Below are 22,017 nucleotides of genomic sequence, written 5' to 3' on the forward strand. Positions count from 1 at the left end.
AAAAGTTTTCTATCAAATTGACAAGAATTGTTGCTTGGCGTTGATTTGTTTTATTTTGTTTTGTTTTGTTCTGGTTTTCAGCACTTTCTGGTGCGTGAAGTTACCTGGGTCTCTGGTCCAGCTGGTAGTCCCCCAGCCAGCCCATCATCTTTTTCTGGTAGAAGCAGGGTCTGAAAACATCAGCCTAAGAGCTGCAGCTTCAATGATGCAGCTGTAGGCACTCTCTTGATCTCTAGACATTTTCACCAAAATAATTGCCAACTATTGTAGGAATCTTTTCCCTTTCTGTGACATAATTGCTTTTCTTGAGGTTTCTTATTTTGTATGTGAAAGGTGTTGCAGTTGCTCAGTTTGGTTTGGCTAGCTGCAGCTTTCCCAGGGAGCACAGCAGGGCTGCTTGGGGCATAGCGACTGCTTTGCCTTCCCGTAGTCTTTCCGGATGGCTCTGCATACCTGCTCCCGCTAGCGTCAGTTCTGCAACACGGTGACAGTGAAGGAGGCGAGAAGGGGCTCTCCATCGGGAAGCTTTATTGTTACGTGGCGGTCTGCTGCTTCCCAGAGGCAGCGTGACCGAGAGAGACCCGGTGGTCAGTGAGCAGGGGGTTTTCTCAGGGCGCAGGGGCGGTACATGGGCAGAGTTGGGGTACAGGTACCAACAGGGAGAACCAGAGGGAGTGGCCAGGGCTAGAGGCAGGGGGAAGGGGGGGGGGGGGGAGAAATACAGCACCACATAAGGCTTTAAGCTTATTATAGTGTGGATGGTGGGTTTTTTTGGTGAAGTTGTGGGATGGTCAAAAATTCTGCTTTATGGTTACATTCTGTGCTGGGGAACTAGATTTGATAGCCCTGATTATATTAGTGGGAGTCATGATCTCATTATTGTTATTTGTAGTGCTGCAGCACCTTCCCTAATGGCACTGCAAAAGAAACAAATGGTCCCAGTCTTGAACTAAAGAATTATAAAACATAGAAATGAAAATTTCATGTAATCCTGATTAAGCAGAACCAACTGTTCCTAAGTTCCTCTGTGTTGTATGGTGCTAGGCAATATAGTATTTTCCAAACACTAAAAATTTAAATAAGTTATAGTGTTAATTCAATTTTAGTACTTTTCTTTTTCAATCTGTTCCTGAAATACTTTGGTCTTTGATTATTTTCTGTTGTCCTCTTTGGTGAGTGAATAAAGCAAAGACTTCAGTGATTAGGCTTTTACTTGTGAAATTTCCTCTTGTCAACCTTTAGCCCCTGACCTCACAGAGCTGTCTCTAAGACATCTGAGCCCAAGCAGAACTCAACTGATTGAATGGCCAGCTGGAAACAGGGACATGCAAGAATTATATTTTGATGAAAGTTTTGATTTGACACTGCTTCTGCATCCCAGTTTATTTATTTAATTATTTATCATAATCCTGCCCTGGCCATTCATTTCTGCCTCAGGCTTCACTGTTCTGTTGTGCTGGAATTGTTATTTAATCTCTTTCATTCCAGAGAGAATTCAGCTCATTAAAGCAGCAAGAAAGATTTTCATAGAGGATTACAGGCTCAGGAGCCGTCTGGGGGTGTATGTACACTGTGCATATGTGTGTGTCTGTTGGTGAGAAAGAGGGAAGAGGAAGTGACCAAAATAAGGAAGCTGCCTTATGTCTTCTCACATAGAAAGTGGTATCGTTTGGTGTTTTGTTTTCTTTCTTCAGTTACCACTTCTCAGAGTCTCTCTCTGTCTCTCTCAGGAAATGGCAAACCCAGTCATAGAATTCTCACTTAAAAAGTCAAAATGTTTTAAAATTTCAATTCAATCTCAGCCACCTGTTGAACCTTTTTAAACTTCTAGTCATGAAATCAACAAAAATAAACAACTAGAACTGCTTTACAATCATGATGACTAACCAGATCCATGTCTTCTACTTCTTTCCACAGAACCACTGAAAGAGATCTGAAAATGGGTAGTTTAAAACACTGCTGTTCGTATCAGTAATTTATTTTAATATTTTATTTATTTAAATTTAAAAGGCTTCATTTTTAATGAAAATTTTCTCCTCCCACCGCATGCCTTTTTTATTTTAGCTAGTTAGGGAAGGGAAGTAGGACATGGGAAAAATTAGTGTTTTCAATTAGGTATAATTGATTAAGCTTGCTGTAGGAGGTCTGTACTGGAGCTAAGGTTGGAATAATTTCTCCTTCCACTTTTGCCATTGCTTCTATGTAAAAATGGTATAGCTATAAATCTGAGGATGTCAAGCATCCATCTTGCCTTGCATTTGCTTGCAACACCTACTGATGGGTCCTTTTAAAAACTCAAATAGGCAGTGATGATTTACATGGAATTTGAATATCCCCGCACAAAGAAGCATGAAAACTTCTGTTAGTTGAAGGAATAGGCAAAGAATGCTGAGGAGATTTGATACAGGCCACGCTGCCATACCAAGGCCAGTATATTTCTGTGCCTAAGTCTTGTAGACAGGCATGTCCAGCCTGTGATGTAGGCTCTGCAGTGTCCCTAGGCAATCCTGTTCCTGGTAACTGGGGACAAGTATAACTCATGGCTAGGGCCACTGAGTAAGTCAGCTCCCAGGATATATGCTGTTGCAAATCCAAAGCAGAGAGCTGTGGTTATATACAAAATGTCTACTGCAATGACAGCAATGTGGATATATGCACACAGAGCAAATAAATATTTCTTTTAACTAGCATATGGAAAGAAACCTGAGTGTTATTTTTCTTTTTAAATTTGGTTGGCTTTTTAATTGCTACTGTTAAATTATGGGATTATCTTAAAGGAATAGTTGTCTGTGAATGGTCCCCTTCTGAAGTAGGGATACACAGAGCATAAATGTATTGCATGTGGGACACTCCCTTTGCTACAAGTTTACAGCATAGGAAGGAAACATGGAAACAGCTGGTCTGGTGACGGCACTTACAATTATTCTTTTCATGGATTGTTTTAAATATGGCCTATCTAGTTGAGAAGAAAATGGAAATTCCAAGAGGATGCATTAATAGGCTCAAAAGAAGAGGGGAAGAACCCCTCTGAGGATATAACTAGAGTGGTAGACCTAAGAGAGGAGGCAGGGGCAGGGGGTTAGGAAGAGTGAGGGCACCAGAGAGCAGCCCTAAGTGCTCAGTCTGTGCTATGAGAGTCCATCTGGGTGTCCTCCCTCTCTCTAGAGTGTACTGGTGTGTTGGAGAACCCTGGCTGAGCTGCCCGCCCACACTCTCATGCTGCTTCTGCATCCACATCTCCTTGTGGCAACCCTTCCCCAACTCCTTCCACAGAGTTGCTCCTTGTCATTATGTTTCTACCTTTCCATGAGAGATATGGACAGCACAGTGCCATCTGCTCTTGGAGCACAAATCTTATGAGGAGTGTCTGAGGGAGATGGGTTGTTCATACAGGAGAAAAAAAGGCTCAGGGGAGACCTTATTGCTACAACTGCCTGAAAGGAGGTTGTTGCAAGGTGGGAGTGAGCCTCTACTTCCAGGTAACAGGACACCATCCCTAGAAGTGTTCAAAACACATGTGGATATGGCACTTGAGGACATGTTTAGTGGTGAACATGGTGGTGCTGCTGGGTTGACAATTGGACTCAATGATCTTAGAGGTGTTTTCCAGTCTTTATGGTTCTATGGTCCAGGCTGGGAGGGGGCAAAGGGGCATCCAGTGAGCTGTAGCCTTGGAGACTGCCAGATCAGGCTTACAGGGAATGTCTGCATGTAGAGGAAAACACAGTGGGTGTCTCCTGGGTTAGTCTTTGGGACTAGGAATGATATCTTATGTGATGAGTGAATGCAAAGTTGTACATGCAGTGATTGAAAAAGTGGCTGCAGTCAAACTAAAAACATTTTTAAGCAAAAATTAGCATAAATCCCAATTTCTTTATTAAATGTTTCTGCCAGATCCAGTGAGTTACTTAATTCCTTGCAGTTTCTTTTGTTATTCTGTTGTTGTTTGCAGAAACCCTTTTTCACTCAGCTCCAGTAAATGAGCATTGTGTCTGTTACCCTTCTTTGCAACCATCCAATGGTTCACACCATTGGAGCAGATGTGAACTCTTTGGTTTGAATGACAGTCCAGCTGGCACTTATCAGCCTTTTCTACTCTGATGAACATGTATTATTGCTTACAAATGAGAAATCAAATGATTTCTCAGTTATGTCCTGTAATTTCTAGAGGATCCATTACACGTACACTGACCTGAAATAAAACATGCCTCATGGCACCGTAGTTTTTGCTCTAAGCTGCTGGCCTAAGACAGACTATTGAAATGGTACAATTAGTTACTTGTATTGAAAGTGCTCTTATTGAAATAAAACATTTAGTTTGGTATCATCAGGCTACATTGTAGAGCAACCATTGCTGTATGTGGGTAGAGCAATCATCCCCAGACCTGGTTAGAGGCAAAAGACATGAGAGCGTTCCTGAATCTTTTGTGATGTTGAGAGAAATACATGGCTGAGGTATATTCAAACTTAACTCCAAACAAACAAACACCAAAATCCAACAGTTGTGGTTGTTCTCATCTTTCAGTTAGAACTTGGATTTATTTCAACTACAAAAAGCTGGAAATCTTGCCATGCAATCTTGCCTTCGGTTTCATCCCATCCAAAATGGGACAATGGAATTATATATGTAGTCACACAAGGTTTTATCTGCAGTTGACAGAAGATCTTTCAGAATGACTCAAAAGGCAGATACTATCCACTGACTAAAAGTAGAGTACTTAGTGCTTTAGGCAAATGTCTGAAATTAGAGAAAATGAATCCAGACCTTGAGACATTAAAAGATATTTCAGAGGAAATCTTTCAATCACTCTTTTCTATCTGAAAAAAAAAAAAAAGACTTGGTTAAAAATAATAACAATAATAATTAAAAAGTGGTATATAAAGCTTTTAGCCTATAACAATCCAATAAAGACTGCAATTTGGCCTTAAGTTATCTTCAATTTGAAGACAGACTTGGAAACAAAGCCAAACCCACAGTTTCTGACATAGGCCTCTGGCTTCCAGACTCTGCTTCCTTGCTGCCATGTAGAGGAGAAAAACAAGCCTGCGCCTATGCAACTCATGTAAATGAAGGATTTCTGGTTTGTAGCTGGCAAGCAGATGCTGAGTTTATTGAAACAAAATAGCATGCCTTTGTTTTTGATTTCCATTTGACACTTAAGAAGGTTCTCAGCTGAAAATAAGAAATTTCTTACAGCTGAGGAACCCTCACCCTGAATTCAACAAGTAACATGTCTCTGAAACATCAATGGCAGGACTTTGATTTCTCTGATTAGCCATCTGACTATACTTTACTTTTTTTTTTCCCTCCAAATTTTGGATGTTTGATTTTGTGATCTTCTTAATGTCTTTTTCTGCAGTTCAAAATGTGTTAATAAATTTCTTATCCACTGTCAGGCTATTGAAAACATTATTCTGGAATTATTGAATAGAAAATTAGCAATTGCTTGCTCACAAATTTTAACCAGAGCTCTTCCTGGTATAGAAATGTTTTAATCCTCTCAGTAAGAAGTTCCTTTTTAGTTTATTGGTAAAAATATTTGCTCACCCTGTGTTCTCTTTAGTAGTTATTTCCAAAAATAGCATTTGATAAATACTGCCATGTTGGAATTAGTTCGGGTACAAGAACTTGATTTTAAGTTTAATTTTTAGGTATATTATGATACCATATATAGTATATGATAATAACACTGTATCCAAAATTACAGTAATTACTGTAATTTTTACTGTAAATTTTTACTATGTATGTATATCATAGACATTTATGCATTCATGTGTACATATAAATGTATTTTTAAAATATTAATGTGTTAATAGAGATATTTTATTAAATACATTTAATAAAATATATTTAATAGAGATATATATTAAGTATATTTAATTTCTCTGTATGTTTGTATATAGATATTGGGGAATTTTTTTGACTTGGACAATGTCAAGTATCTGAATCTCCGTAGCTGGGTTCATTCAGCTGCTTTGCACTGATGGCTGTTTTCTCTTCCTGTTTTCTTTTTCTGACCATCCCTGGCAGATATATTTCAAAGAGGAAGATCACAGGTTCTCTTTCTCATCCTCCATGTTTGGAAAAAAAAAGATTTTCTGAATGCAGAGAGGCTCTCTGGAACTTTGCGTATCAGTCCATAAATGAACATGATTTGTACAGAAATTGCAAGAAGTCCTGTAAGGGCAGGCAGTGCTGTAAAAGAGAGCAAATAATTTCATCCTCATTTGAAAAGTCCTAAATTTGTGGCTAGTTTGTGCATAGCTGTCTGTGTGAGATAGCCTGAGGAGTTACTGCTTCTTTGTTTGTCTGCCCCCCTTGTCTCAGCTCTACCCTGTACAGTTCCCTTCAGTGCATGGATGTGGATGAGATCATAGCTAGTTCTGCTTTTTTGTTTCCCTTTCTCTCTTGTCTATGTTTACAATAAAGTGCCTGTATTGAAACTGCAATGAATATGCAGAGTGAAGGAGGAACTTCTTTTGGTGCAATTTTTTTTCTTGGAGAAGTTTTTCAGATAAAGTTGAGCAAGACCCTGAACGAATTTTTTTTTTTTTTTTTTTAAATTGCAATTGAGAAAGATAGAAGGAGGTTTTTCAATGCACATTGTCCTGGTTTCATCTGGGATGAAACTAGCTTCTTAGTAGCTAGTTCAGTGCTGTGTTTTGGATTCAGTATGATATGTGGAGGACTCTCACAGAAATCAGTAAAGCCTAGGGTTCACAGGGAATGACTCTGCTGTTTCCCTACTGTTGCAGTAAACAACTGGCTGCAAGGTTGTGGAGAGGCAGAAGGATGGGGCAAAGGTTTCCTCATCTATAAGTATTCAATAAATACCAGTGAATTTCATGGTCCAGCAAGGCTCCCCACCACTTCATAGCACAGACTGCATCCTCTGAGAGGGCTTGTCTTGCAGACATGCTCCTCTTCCACTGGTGAAGACTCCATCTTTCCCTTCCTCCAAAGCTTTACACTAATGTGTCTTTCAGTGGTGGCTGGTGTACGCTGAGACAAATACTGGGAAACCTGATCTGTCTTTAATGCAATTTAGAAGTTGGAAATGAGGAGGTTCAGCATCACATAACCAAGCAGGTATTTGTGGATGACAGGCAAGTGTTCCACAGACCACATAGCTAGAACTTCCTGATTAATGCCTTTACCAAAAGCTGTGCAGCCCATCCTAACTGCTTCTGTCACCCCAGGGTCTGAATGCCTACTCGAGCTCATCATACAGGTAGCTCAAGTAGAAATGGCTCTAGGTAAAACTACCTGGCAATTTCCATTATAAAATATTGTTTTCAGTGACTTATAACTTCCCCAAAGTTTAATTAATTTTTAACTTTCCACAGGAAATGCTTTATTCTTGGGGGGGTGGGGGGGGGGGCAGGAAGGGGCAAGAGAGGAAGGAATGATAGTGGGCAAGGAGCATAAATGGATAAACCTAAACCCCCTGAAGGATCTTGTCTATTTTTCTCTTCCAGAAATATGTATATTTTTTACCTGCCCATTTGGGAGCAAGGACAGTAGAGAGTGTTTGTGGCACAGCAGGTTGTTTCTCAGGTTGTTCCTTTGTAAATGTACCCACGGTTATGCATTTGGAGACCTGTTTGCAGATGGTCAGACGTGACAGCTGGCAGTTAATTTTTCCAATGATGATGATGTGTGTGCTCCTACCGCTTGCCAGCACTCATGTCCGGTCAGCAGAGCCAGGCTCTGAAACTGTCCCTTCCTGAGTGGCATGGGACACATTGGCTCTCAGCATGGCCAGGAGCTGCCATGATGTTGGGCCCGGGACCTGGGACTCTGGATCCAAAAACACAAGTAGGAAAGAGAAGATGGAGATCAGAGCGTTGGTGGGAAGGAGCCTTGTGCAGATGGCAAGACGGTTGCTGGCATTGTGAAGGAAGAAGGAGGCACTGGGACAGGAGGAGAAACAGGACGCTGGAAACAAAGTGGATGAAAGCCTCGTGCTGAATGCTGCCATTAAACAGCTTCTGGAGGAGTTACATGCGTGTGTGTGGAGGGCTGTGAGCCCTTGGCACAAGAACCCTCTGCACTCCCTTGAAGGAGAGAGGCCTGAGGGCTCTCCCCAGACATAAGCAACCTTCCTCTGGGTCATGGTGACAAAGTGAAGCACCCCCAGCATGCCTTGTTTCTATATGGTAATAGCCTGTACCCAGGCTTGTTTCTGTATGGTAATAGCCTGTACCCAGTTGGCTAATTGGTTTCTACCCCACTCCCTGCCTTTCCCATAAAAAGCCCCTGTTTCTGCCCCTGAGCAGGGAGATTTTGTCCCTGGCCTTCCCTTCACAGAGGCTCCTGGACAATAAAAGCTGCCTCTGTGGAATAGCCAAACTCCTGTCTCTCTATCCCCGAGTTCGCCTTGGGTGATTTCACAAAGAGCTGAATCACATGAGCTGCTATCACTTGTAGCAGAGAAGTTGCTACACCCGCTGAAATCCCCTGCTGCCCAGGGAGGCCTGCCACCGCCCCTGGAAGAGTTGTTCTTTGCAGGACGCTCTCTCTAGGAAGGTCGCGGCACCCCGGTGCTGACCAGCATCAGACCCCCTGTGATATGCATGTGTGCACTGTTAGGCAGTTCTGAACTGCAGGAGTACTAATCATTTTTGCCATTTATTTTCAAGGGTGTCCTGTGCTCAGAGGGTGAATTTGGGCTGTGTCACAAAGGCAGCAGCTCCCTGCCAAATCCCTTCCTTCTTTGTGGCCAATAAAGTTGGACAGAGGATTGCTGAAGAAGAGAAGATGGCTTTTGTGACTTTGTGACTTAGTTTTGAGTTGTAACCCACACATCTACTTAACTAATTATCAATTTCTTCCTTTTATTTTTTTAAACATATTTAATGAATAACTTTTTACTGTAAAATACATACTATGCTGATGAACTCCACAGAATTAAGACCTTATGAAACTTACTTTGCCTTCAGAACAGATTTTTGATAATGCCGTGTAAATAAATGATGAGATTATATTTTTAGATGTTTGAATATTTTGATCTGTTTTCATTAAGTGTTTTTTTTTCATTGAGAACAGTCCATCCTGTGCACTAAATGGTCAGAGACCCTCTGGGGGGTAATAAACACATGATACTTGAATGAAACTTTGTCTTGGCACGTAGCAGAGAAGGAAAAGTTTAAGGTTTTCTGTGCAAACTCATGTGGATGCATTTTAGACTTTGAAAGCTTAACTGTGCTACCCTAATACTGTATTCAATTAAAATTTTTGTATTTGTTAATTAAGCTAATACGGAAATTTTTTCTCTGACTCTTTTCACATGTGTGTGTGCTCAAATGTATGTGTTTATGTAAAGTGTAGTTATTTAGTATGCACAGAGATGTGTGAGAGCTGTATGTTGGGCCAGAACTCTCTCATTTCTTATCTGCTTCATGAGACTTTAAAAATTATGGTTTCCTGTTTACTTGTTAATTCATCATTATAAAATCCAAATGCTATTAGTATTCTTAGTGTTCCTGGTGAGTATCTGGAGTTTTAAACAAATCCTTTATTTTCATAAAATGAGAACAAGGCTTTATTTATATCACTTTGATTTTTTTAACAAAGAGAATGCAGAATGTTTTTAAAAACCCTTCTCCCATCATCTGAATGGTAATTACTGGGGACATTTTGAAAACAGTGTTTTAGCTGTTCTTGTATTCCTGCTATTTCCAAATCTTATGTTAAAGGGTAGATTCGTGTGTCACTTAGGTGTTGTGACTGATTCTGCAAGGTGACAGGACATGCAGTGAACTATGCTGACCAAAGGAGAAAAAGAAAAGGGGTGCCTTGGCATGGTAAAGCTTAAAAAATGATGTTATCTCTCCGCCACCCGGTGCACTTTCCCAGATGATTCTGAGTGCAGCTGTCAGATCTGCCAAGTCAGTTTTCTCCTAAGTTCACTGAGGTTTTGAGACAATAATAATGATGAAATTAGATGTTGGCATTTCGGTTCTGTTCTCTTGGGATCTTCAGAAAAGTGCAGGTTTGGACGGCTTGACCTTGTTGTAATTCACACAGAACTTGTTCTGGAAATTCCAGTTTTCTGCCATTGGAACACGCACAGCTCCTATCCTGGAGGAGCCTCTGGCCATTCCCAGACATTGTTTATGGCAAGAGTTCAGGAGGATGTGAGCCAACTCTCTTAGCTATTTGTACCATTTATCTCCCTGTCCCTCACCCGATCTTGACTTTTTTCTATGATTTTGAGAAGATTTTATAGACATCTTTACAGCACTGATGTCACCAGCAAGCATAATCTTTTCAATACAATGTGATAACTGAGTCCTAAGAGGGATTTCAAGTATGTGGTGGGTGACCTGCTTGGCATGTTTCCTCTTCACTTCTTTGATTTCCTCTCTCTGTACTGTACTCAGACTGTAATGGTTATTCAGCTGAAGCATGTACATTGGAGTGGGTATTGATCCCTACTCCACTTGCAGATTGGCTGCCTGTCCCTCCTCTGAAGCTCTCTTACCGTTAAAAAGACTGTGTTTGACTGAAGCTTAGACACTCAACCAGTTATTTTGAGTTACAAAGTCCTTGTCTTTTTCCAAAGCTTCCCATGTAGATGACTGTTATTCTTCAAAATGCTTTTTTACCTTTGGGCAGCTGAAGATTGGCCATTTTAAATGCATTTTGCGTTTTTGGAAATTTTTAACTGATTGTTTAGTTGTAATGTCTGTAAACATTTGACAATGTAGTTTTTCCCCACCTACAAAGTTGTTCATGGTCAGGACTCTTTACCATTCCCCTTACCTTCAGGTTTTATGCCCCAAATTTATTATCTAGAGATGTTACTGGGCAGCAAGGAATTGCTGTACACTAAATGCTCTTCATGTGTTTGTTAGAAGAGGAAGTTGGATCTCCTCTAATCCATTTGAATGCTTCTTTTGACATTAACCACACTGTGTTTCTTGATGAAAGGAAGAATTTCAGGGATCCAGCTGGAAATCCTCTTTTCTCCTTTGGTCAGTGCCAAGTTCTCAGCTGAACATCGTGTTCCTGTGTATGAGCTGAAAGATAAGAAGTAACTTTGAGAAATCTAATCTCTCCTATTGTGGTACCTGGAGGCCAATTATTGCTTCAGGTGGAGATGCAATCTATCATTTACAGATGGTGTATTCCTGTCTTTGGCTGACACTGCTTTTGTGGTGGTTGTCCAAATTGGATCAGGCAAGAAGCATCTTTATTCCTTCTTAGGAATCACGCCACAATTTGTACTAATGCTTTTTCTGTGGGCCAGTTGCCTGTAGATGGATAATGGATAAATTTGTATGGTTTTCTTAATATTGTGATAAAATCCTTTAATTGTGGGAAATTGTACTCAAAGAACAACTTCTTTAAAGATTTTAAGAAACTCTTCTATGGAATGTTTTAAAATTATGCATAGATCAAAGACAGAAAATAACACAAAGAGTTTAAATAGGCTGATAAGGAGTACCAGGTTAATAAAGGCATAGTAAATAAAATAATTAAAAATAAATCCCTGAAATGGTTTTAAAAATACCCCACACAACAATGAAATCACTCTAAATCCAAGAAGAGAACATACCCTTTATACTTTTCTAGGAAATTGAAATCCAGAGATTATGATGGTTAAACACTGAGAATCCTTTTATTCTGGGTACCAAATGTTTGCATTGAAAATACAAATAGAAACAGTTTTTAGGTCAGAGAACATGCCAGAACCAGACAGGTTTTGAATCTGTTATTCATCTTGGATCCCAGAACTAATAGTATTTCAGTTTAAATAGCTCTGCATCCTGTTTAACTGGACTATTTTTAAAGCAGTAGATGGATTTAAGTATGAAGACTGAACAAAGCTAATTGATGGTTTATTTTTCTTAAGCCCCAATGCATGTTTGCAAAGTACATTTTGTCCGTTTAATCAGCCAACTGTTACCATTACATGTCTTTGGAGAATTTTTTTTTTTTTCATTCCACTTTTCAAAAATGCTGTCTATTTTCTCATACTTCTAACAGCATTGTGTAGGTTAACGATGTTAAACTCTTCTGGAAGAATGGGGAGGTTCTGATGTTTCAAAGCCTATCCATGAGAAGTCAGTGGGTATTTTGTACAAGAGCATTCACTGACAGCAGGAATGCTTATGTTGCATTTTGCCAGCAGTCATGTCCTTAGCTATTTAAAACTGAAAAAAACCCCTCAAGCCCACAGTTTTAAGAGAGTCTAAAGATGTTTAATTAGAAATTAAAAGGACACCAGTGCTTTCTCTTGCTTGAGAATTTGAATAAAGCAAAGAATACTCGTGTCTAGACTAAGCAACATTGGTAAAACCAAGCTACAAGTTTTAAATATATGGTGAATGTTTATATTTAGAAGGCTTTCTCCAAAGACAGATGTATTCTTAGGCCAACAAAGAACAAAAATTCTCTCAAAAGAAGTAAATATATACCTTTTTCTTTTGTGCAAAGAAAATGAAGACTGGCTTATGTAAATACAGAAAATATTCCTCATGTGTTAGTTTACTACTACTCTTATTTTTAAAAAATAACTTCACAAATACATAAATATGGAATATTTTGCCTAAAAGTGTGATTTTTGCGTTCTAATCCAGTCTGTCTGTTCAAGCTACATATCCTAGCTTATGGGAGGTTTTCTTGCTGTTTTTTGTGCTTAAATCAAAGGACTGTTTAGTGCAGAAAATAATGAGGTTTCCTCTGAAATTTTGTAAACTCTGAATTAATATGTAACCAATAGAGTTTAGAAAATAGTCCCTCACCTTCATCCCTTTTTGTATCTCTAAAGAGAGAGCAATTTCCCCTTGCCACCTTGTTTAATTCAAATCCATGCTTCCAACAAAGAGATGACAGAAAAGATAAACTACTGAAAGAATTTGCAGGTAACTAGAAGTAGAAACAGCTGAAGCAAGAAGGGGCAAGATAAATTTGGTAAACAGGATTTGTCATTTTGCGGAAGATGCTGTATAAGGTAAAAATCTTTTTCTACACCCGATTCAAAATCAAGATAGAATTTAACAAACTCTGCATGTGTTTTGAGTGAATTAGCTTCTTTTTCTCTGACAGCATTTTTCAATAATCTATGCAAATCTACTGTAATACTTACCCAGGTTGCCTGCAACTATCTGACATTAAAAAAATTAGATATTACCGAGGCTTGTAATGCAGTACTCTATCTGTCTTATAACAAACTTCATAAAAGATTTGTCTATAAATAGACTTAACAAAAAGAATTGAAGCATCAACTCAATATACTGTAGGTGGGACATACTGCAGTGTTATCAGAAACCTAAGTTACTCAAGCCTGTATGAGGGAAATGACTGAGGCTCTGTCTGCAAAGGGGAATCAATTAGCAAGACAAAAATATTTGAGTGGAAAAAGCAAAACAAAGCAAAACCACATAATTGTTATTGCCATAGCAGTATATTTGAAATGATTGATGAATGATGAAGGTGTTGTGGCTATTTGTCAGGAAACAGATGACAATGCCCTAGACAAATGTATGGGAACAAATCCCTTACTGAGCTCTGGTCTCAGGTCCTGAGGATAGAAACACCTTGGCCATGGCATTGTCTGTAATGCTACCTGAATTTTGAAATAATGAATGTCTAACAGTGCAAAGGTCTATTTAGAAACATATTAGAAATTATTTTACAGCTCCTTGAAAAGTATAACCAGAGCAAATGCCAAAGCCAATTTCATGAACGAAGGATGGGGGGGCAGGTTAGAGTGCTCTCAGGGGTTGGGAGGAGAGGGCATGAAAGCAGATTTCATACATAGGATCTGGTTACTGCCCAGTCCCTGAATGCAATGACTGGGGTTTGAGCTAAAATATATCAGTTTAAGCAGGCTCTGGGGCTACTTTTTATCTGAGAGCAAGAACTTCAGGAGGGAAGAGAGAAGAGATTGTAGGAAATCACAGGTTTCTTTGAGTTGAAGCTTCTCTTAAATGCGAGCTAAGGTGTGAGCTGTGAAACAGTGACAGAAGGGTGATGGTTTCACAGTGATAATTTTCTGTAGTGGGGAGCAATTCCAGCCCATTATTGTATATATTTCATTATTATAATGAAAATGTATATTATGGGGTATTAAGAAACCAGATATTGCATGGCAGAAGATGACATATAAAAACACAAGCACGTTTGAATATAGAAAGTTTTGCATAGATAGAATGTAGAGATTCTTGGACAGTGGAGAGTGACATTTAGTAGAAGACAAGGACAGGAAATTTAGATCTTTATTTTACCCTAAATAGAAAAATTTAGGTAATTTCTGCAGTCATGTGAGCTTTAATGAAGGAAGAATGTCCTGTCTCCTGCAGAATGCTGATTGTCCCATTGGGTTCTTGGTGCTGTACTCCTCCTGTCAAGGCTGACTACCCTTATCCTGCTTTCAAGATATTTACAGCCAACACTTCCCTAAGTTACTAAAGATTTACACATATTTGCTGTTTTTCTTCCTATCTTCTTTTCTTTTTTCCCCCTTTTAATTATGTGCACAATTCTTTGGTCTGGACATGTTAGAGTATAATTTTTAACACTTTTTTTTATTTTTTCTGTGAAAAATATTTGCTTTTGGTTTTGGATTTTCCATCCCATTTGGCAATATGTTTGATAATACATTCAAATAATATATTAAGCAAATTAATGTGAAGTATTTAGCTGATAAAATACTTTTCCTTATTTAATTAAGAAAATCACATGATTCCCTGTTTTGTGTCATAGTCACAATCCAAAACTTCCTTTACCAATATGGTTATTTAGGGAGGATCAGGCAACACAATATTATCCTGCAATGGCTTTGTGAACTGTGTCAATATTTGTGTGCATATGTGTCTTTCTCATGCTCATCCAGGTTGTCTACTTTATCTTATTTATTTATTTATTTATTTAAAAATTTTATTTAATAGGAATTTATCTCTTTTCACAAGGCTCTTGACTTGTTTCCTTCCAGGATGAGTGTCTTTGGTTTTTTCAGTTGTGCTTCCACACCACTGAGTAGAAGAACAACCGGTTTGGTTCTTCTGTCTGTTGCTACCAGTGGTCTCTCACCTCCCTGCACACTGGGTATCTCACTGTGCACTGGGTGCCACAGATACCTGAGGTATCTGCATAGGGATAGCAGGGAAAAGAGAGGAACCTACAGGAGATTGGGTTACTTCTTGATTGTCAGCTGCCATCTGAGGGTCAGAGAGGATCCTTTAGGCACTGGATGTCTGTATTTTGTTGACTGCAGTTCAGTGACACATTTCGCTTACTCAAGCTTTGCTCTAGTGCAGTCATGACTGTGTTAAAACTGCTAGAAGGCTTGCCATCCACAGCTGTGTTATCTGTGCACTATTCATGGTATTGAATGTTTTTGCTTGTTTCTAATTTACTACACGTTTAAGACACAAGAATCAGAGAAATATTTTGTAGTGGAGCAATGCTGATTTCCCCCACCTGGATTTGTGGTTGTAATATTAGCTAAAGCCAGGTAAATAATACACCAGGAAAGCGAATACTGAGGGTTGCACTTACTGACTCTTTTCACAGAATTCCATTATAAAATTTTCTATCAATCCTTGTTCCATTAGGGAATCTATTCTCAAATGTCATCTTTCTAGTATTCTAGTAAAACCATCATTATATTTTCTTGTTCCTTGGACTGATCTCTCTGGGGTAAAAAAAAGGGTTTAATTTGAGGGCAATCAGATGCTAATTTTTAAGACACTTCTTGTTTATCTATGGTAATTTACTGCAAGGGAAATTTCAGTGGTACAAGGCAAGCAGGAAAACAAAGCAGTTTGGCTCAAGTTTCACTCACACTCTCTGAATGGGGTCTGTGCTGCATACGTAAATCAGATCTGGAGTCTAAAAGAAGCTGGAGGACTTTAAAAGGCTCTAAATGTATGGGTGTCTTACTTGACCCTGCATCCTTCCCACAGCCCTGCTGACTAACAGGACACAGCCTGGCCCCTACCACTGTTCTCTAATCTATCTACAGTCTTGCTCTATTTCTTTGTGTATGTGAGGGGACAGAGACATGCCTGTCCTTCTGTTCAAGTCTTCTCCCTTTATCCCTGTCTGGCAGCTATGCCGAGCAAGAACAGGGCCATTTGAGACTTCAGATTCAAAAACTAACCCTGCGTTGGTGTGACAGTGGGCACAGCTACTCTTCAGAAAAACAAGGAATTCTTTGAAAAGTTAGAGAAACCGTGTTTCTTACAGCTTTATATGTTTTGATTTAACCTCAATGTCTTCAGCTCCTACTTCTCCTGTCCTTTTTCTATTAATCTTTCCGCCCCTCTCCCCAGGAATCGCATTCAAACAATGCTCTCCACTTTTTGTTCCCCTGTTTGGCATGCTATCCAAAACCTACATAAGCACAGTCTAGCCAGCTCAGCACAGTCTTGTATAAGGAAAAAGTATGTTTGGATATCTACCATGTCATCAGTATTTCTTTAACAGACATTTTCTGGGGAGCTTGCATCAGTCTTCTTTGAGATCTCATCAGCACCTTGAAAATCCTCATTTGAAAAGAGCAGGAAAAACCTGAAACGTTAAACTTCTCTACATATTTTTATTCTGATTTGGATTGATATTTGCTAAGATTGTTTTACCAATTACTAGTACTTTTTGCCCTGGGAAAGATCTCAAGTGTTATCAAAGAGTTAAGGCAATAAGGTGTTATTGCTCCACAAAAACCTGCTTAGTTATCTATTGCTAACAAAACAACTTATTCTGGGGTTTTTTGAAAACTCAGGGTGGGATCTGTTGTTGAATAGGGATTAATTCATATTTTAAGAGCTTTCTGTACTTTGATATGGATGGATATCTCCTTGACCACTGGGATATATTGATACCCAGTCCTTACCCTTGTTACATAAACAACTTAGTTATTTTCTAAATTATTTTTACTTCCCTAATGCAAGAAAGCACTGTTTCTGTTTGACACTGCAGCTGCACATTGACATGAAGGCATAAGGTCTTTTTTTTTAAAAGTTGTGTATTACATTGAACTCTTCAGTATTTTGGTCATAGTGCTAGTGCCTTGCCATGTGAAAAATGGAGTTTTTATTTTATTATGGGGAAGAGATCCTCTATTTTACACTTCATTTGCCTTTCTTTTCTGTCGATCAGATATTCTGAAAGAAGTATCAGAGGATTTACACTTGATATTCTGATATAGATTTACTGGCTGTATTATATTTAACATTCTGAGAATAATTTTGGTACCACCATAAAATTTAAGATTCATAGAGAAAAAGAGCAAAAGGAGCCATTTTGTCATCTTCCCTGATCTGTGAATGCCTTATATTTAACCCAGTTACTAATATCTTGAGCCAAGTGCCATGGACCTGATTAATTAATATAATGCATTCAATATCAAGCTCTTGTTACATCTTTCACAGAAATTTAGAGAAGTTATTTACCCCAACTCTCCCTTTCTAAAGCCCATGGGTACTGTCATTACAGAGCACAGAACTCTCTACATCATCTTTGAAATGAACTAAACAGTAAAACTCTGACTGAAAGGTATTTGCCGCCTTTCCCAGTCATTTTTATTGTTCTCTGTTACATTATGTGGTATTCAAAAATCCCCATTACAGAGGGCTATCACAAACACCTAGTATAATCCAGCATACTTAAAAAAAATATCCCACATACAGATAACATCATGTTTTCCTTCTTCTTTCTCTCTGCTGTCTTTCTAGCTTTAGCAAGAGAAATCAGGCTTTATTATTTTTTCTCAAAGTTCTGACTACAGCTGTATCCTTTGTGGTCTATGACATAGTTTGCTCACGGGTTTACCACTTGCTTCTGTGACTGCAAGGTGGTTTCCTGTTATCAATAAAAAATAATGCAGCTAGGGGAAGCTTGTGATGACTGAAAAAAAAAAAAGAAATATAATGGTTTGTGTCCTCCTGCAATTAATTTCCAAGCATATGAAGGATAAAAAGACAGTCAGAAATTATCTACCTATTTTATCAAGGGAAAAACATGCTTGACCAGCATGGCTGTCTTGTGTGATTATTTTCAATGTGGATGACCAGTGAGCAATAGATAAAATTCGACTTCAGTAAAGCTTTTGATACCACCTCCCTTAACATCCTCATTTAGAAGGTAATTTATGGGCGGTATGATTGGACTCTTTTAGGTGGGTAATGACTTGATGCCTAGTAATGAGTGGATAAATACTGTGTATCAAGCATAAATGGAGAAGCCTCTATTATTGAATAACTCTATCAACAGTTTGGAGGATAAAATTCCTTAGAAAATGTAAAGAGAACATGAAAGTTTAAACACAGCATTAAATGTGGAGGGTTGACTAGTGAGTGGCAGAAGTTTGGTTAAGAAAATCCTAAGGACTGTGTCAACAGGAATGTTACAAATTTCAATGAAAAGCACACATTTCCGTACCGGAGGCAAAATAAAAACAATAAAATTACATCTGGGCAGGGACAGCCGTGGTTCACAGTGCTCTCATGGCCCTGACGAGTAGAAGTAAATCCAGTTGATTGAGACAAGTCATTTTCCTCCTCTTCACAGCACCAGTGGTACTGGAAGTTTGCTTCCAGTTTTGGGTTTCCTGTTCAAAAAAACCAATAAGAGATTGGCTGACATCAGGAGAAGGCTACCAAATAGTATGGGGCATCAGGAATGGGACCTGCCTGGAGAAGTTGATGGAGTTGGAAATCCTTACCCTGGCAGGAGGAAGCTAAGGCGAGGTCTAACAACTGCCTGCAGATAATTGCAGGTGGCTACAAAGAGGGTGGAGCCAAGGTCTTTTCATTGATGGCAGAAGGTAGAAAGAAGCCAAAACCTACATTTTGGGATGTTTGTTAATCATGACATTAGGAAGGCGACTTTCCTTTGGAGGATTGTGCAACACTGGAACAGGTTCTGTCCCCGGAGGGGATGGACTAACCAGAGAAAACTACAGCTGACTTGACCTCATGCAGGAGATTTCTGTGTTTTGGATAAAAATCTGGAGCTGATAACCTCCAGACATGCCTTCAATCAGGGTTCAATGATTCTGTGATATATAGATGTGTTTCTCTGGATCAAAATCCAAGTATTATGAATGACCATTTAGACCTTGGTGTCATTTAAAGTTTTGTCAGTCATCCCATTAGTAGATTTCATGAACAGTATGTAGTTTGTAGTATCAAATTGTTGCTGATAATGTTGAATGCTAGACCTCCTTGAGAAATGTTGCTATGTTTCATTCTCTAATCAATGATGATTTTTCAACGATTATTTGGTGAATATATCACTTGAGCTTGGGGAGCAATTTATTCTCTTGCCTGCTTTCACCAATAGCCTTGTATCATTAGCCTACTTTGATGAGTAACATTTTCTTAGTACATGGATCGGTATTTTTCTGAATTCCTTCAGGTCTGGGTTATGTTATGTTTATTCATAAGATTTGGCATGCATGTACATATAAGTGTATACATATATATACAAACATACATACATTATGTATGTATGTTTGTATATATATGTATTTGTTTGTCCATTCCATCTTTCTAAAATAAACGATAGCCAGAGAAAGTTAAAGATGAGATTTTTGGCAAAGCGTAGCTTCCAAAGTTTAGAAAAGAACAAGTGGTGTTTCTCCAATGAAATACACAGCCTAAGTCAAATTATTCATATTATTGCCATTAGCACAGGACCTCAGTACCATCTATACTTAGTGGTTCCTACTTGAACCTCTTAGTGACCCTCTTTGCATAAAAGTAAACTTTGGTTAGTTTTCTTAAGTGATAAGATTAACCTCCTGCCTTTTCCCACATCCAGGTAACCAGAGTTGTTCTGGAGGAGGGACATGCTTGCCTACACTCTTATCCTTCTCTTTTCTATCTAGGAATGAGATTGCAGGAGAGACATGAATCACCTCGGCTTTTCTTTGTGCTCCACAGCACGTTCTCTTCCCTCAACACCGATTCTGCCTTTGAGACTTACGTAAAAAAAAACCACATCCCCCACATTCTGCCCTGCCCTTGGTGCTGCCATCGAGTTTTTTGAAGGTGGGGCTCACTTTCCCCTGGATAAATATTTCAAAATACATAAGTATAATTGTCTGTATAAGTTAGTCCTGTGCAAACAATTGCCACAGGGAAGAAAAATACAGGGAAGGACAAATGGAACAGAGTCAGCTGTAAACTGAGAGTTAGAGGCTCTAAAAAACCAGATTTCTTTGCTCCTCCTAATTGTGTAGGTATAAACCTGAAATGTGAAAAGTTTTCTCTTTTTTTTTTCCCAATCCAAGTTTTGACTTTATCCTGCTTTGTAGAGTGCTTAGAAGGGTCATCATTGAAATGAAATATGGAGAGGTAGCCCTATGTTTGTTTTGGTCTTAAAGTGAGAATCACTCATTGAATAAAGCAATGGAGCTGCAGAATTATCTGTCAGGACCAAGTTAGGTAGAAAATACTTACAGGAACAAAGTTGATCACTACTGCTCTGAACAACCATTTCTGTGTTTTCTGGGAATGCTCACCACTCAACATGTTTTTTTTCCTTTTTTTCTTCTTTCTTAGAAGTCATCTCATATCTGCTCTAAATAGAGGATATTCAGCTCCTTTGATGAATTCGGCAAGGATAAGCGAAACTATCATTTCATTGACACTTTTTTAACTAATGACTCTCCTTGCTGACCTGATGGATTTTGAAGTTTCTTCCTAGCTAGTTAACTGAAAATATTTTGAAGTGTTCTTGCTCTTCCTTCCATTTTATTTTTTCCATACATTTTACCGTCCTGAGAAATAGGCCAATTGTGGGTGCCAATGGTGGGCACCAATTGCAAGCAAATCTCTGAAAACTGCTGAAAATATAGGTGCTGCTAAAGTTAATGGATAACAAACTCAGTTGGCTTGCTGTGTGGCTGCAACCTGTAGTTCTTCCAGTCAGTGAGTTAATTCGTCTGGAGCTGGCTTGGACAGTTTCTCATGCCACCTCGCAGACAGAGCCTAGAATTTGGCTTTGATTAGAAGATGCCTTTGGTTGACTTAGCAGAAAACCCCATATGGCAGCAGCCTTGAGAGTTTTTAGAACATGCTTTTGCTTGTCACTTGTGTTCCAGTAAATGTCAGCATAATTGAAGTCCCCATGATCAATGTGTGCTTTTTTGCAACTCTCCTTTTTTCATGCATAAATGCTTCCTGTTCTGCCTTCTAATCCTGCCCTGGAGATGCATAACAGTTCCTTGTGACTATTGTTTTTCACTATTTTCACTCTCATCTCAGTCCAAACTCTTTCAGCTGTGGTGAACAGACTATATTTGTAAACTTTTCCCTCTGAGGTAACATCTTTCTTCACACGTTTGCATATTAGTGTAGTGCATCCTGCTACTTGAACGCTAACACTGCCAGTTCCTTGGTTTAGTGATACTGAAATGGGGGAGTCATGATCCACTATTTCATTATTTAGGTAGATACATAAGGATAAAGAGGGAGAAATATCCTGGATCTCCCTGTGGCTTTTATTCTGTCTTATAAGCAGGGCAAAAAACTTAAGTGAGCTAATAAAAGGACTCTTATTTACACACAAACATGACTTAGCAGATTTGTGACAGAAGACATTGTCTTAGCAACTTGAGTAACTTCTAGTCCAGTCTCATGTTAAGATTGACCATTTCCCTGACCTTAGGATGTTTTTTGAAAGATTGATGATTCTACATTTTTGATATAATATGATTCTCTCTCAAATATAACTTTTTATTATTCTTTTGGATATTCTTTCCTATTCCTCTTATGATTTCTATTGACTGTCCTCTCATGATTCTTCCAGAGCTTCCCACGCCATCTTCTACTGATGGCAGCCACATTTTCTGTTAGATTCAACAGACTGCCTGGGTGAATTAATGGTCCATACTAAATAAAGGAATTTTATAACCTGTTCTACTTCTTTTCCTCCATCAGAGGCAGATACCAGGTTATTCAGAAGCACAGACACTGAGCCACCATAAATCAAGCCATTCTCTTTTTTTTTACCCTACAATTTATGCTAAAACTTTTCCCCTCCTTCCTTCCACTTTG

The sequence above is a fragment of the Corvus cornix genome, chromosome 3, assembly GCF_000738735.6.
Source record: "Corvus cornix cornix isolate S_Up_H32 chromosome 3, ASM73873v5, whole genome shotgun sequence".
Taxonomy (NCBI): domain Eukaryota; kingdom Metazoa; phylum Chordata; class Aves; order Passeriformes; family Corvidae; genus Corvus; species Corvus cornix.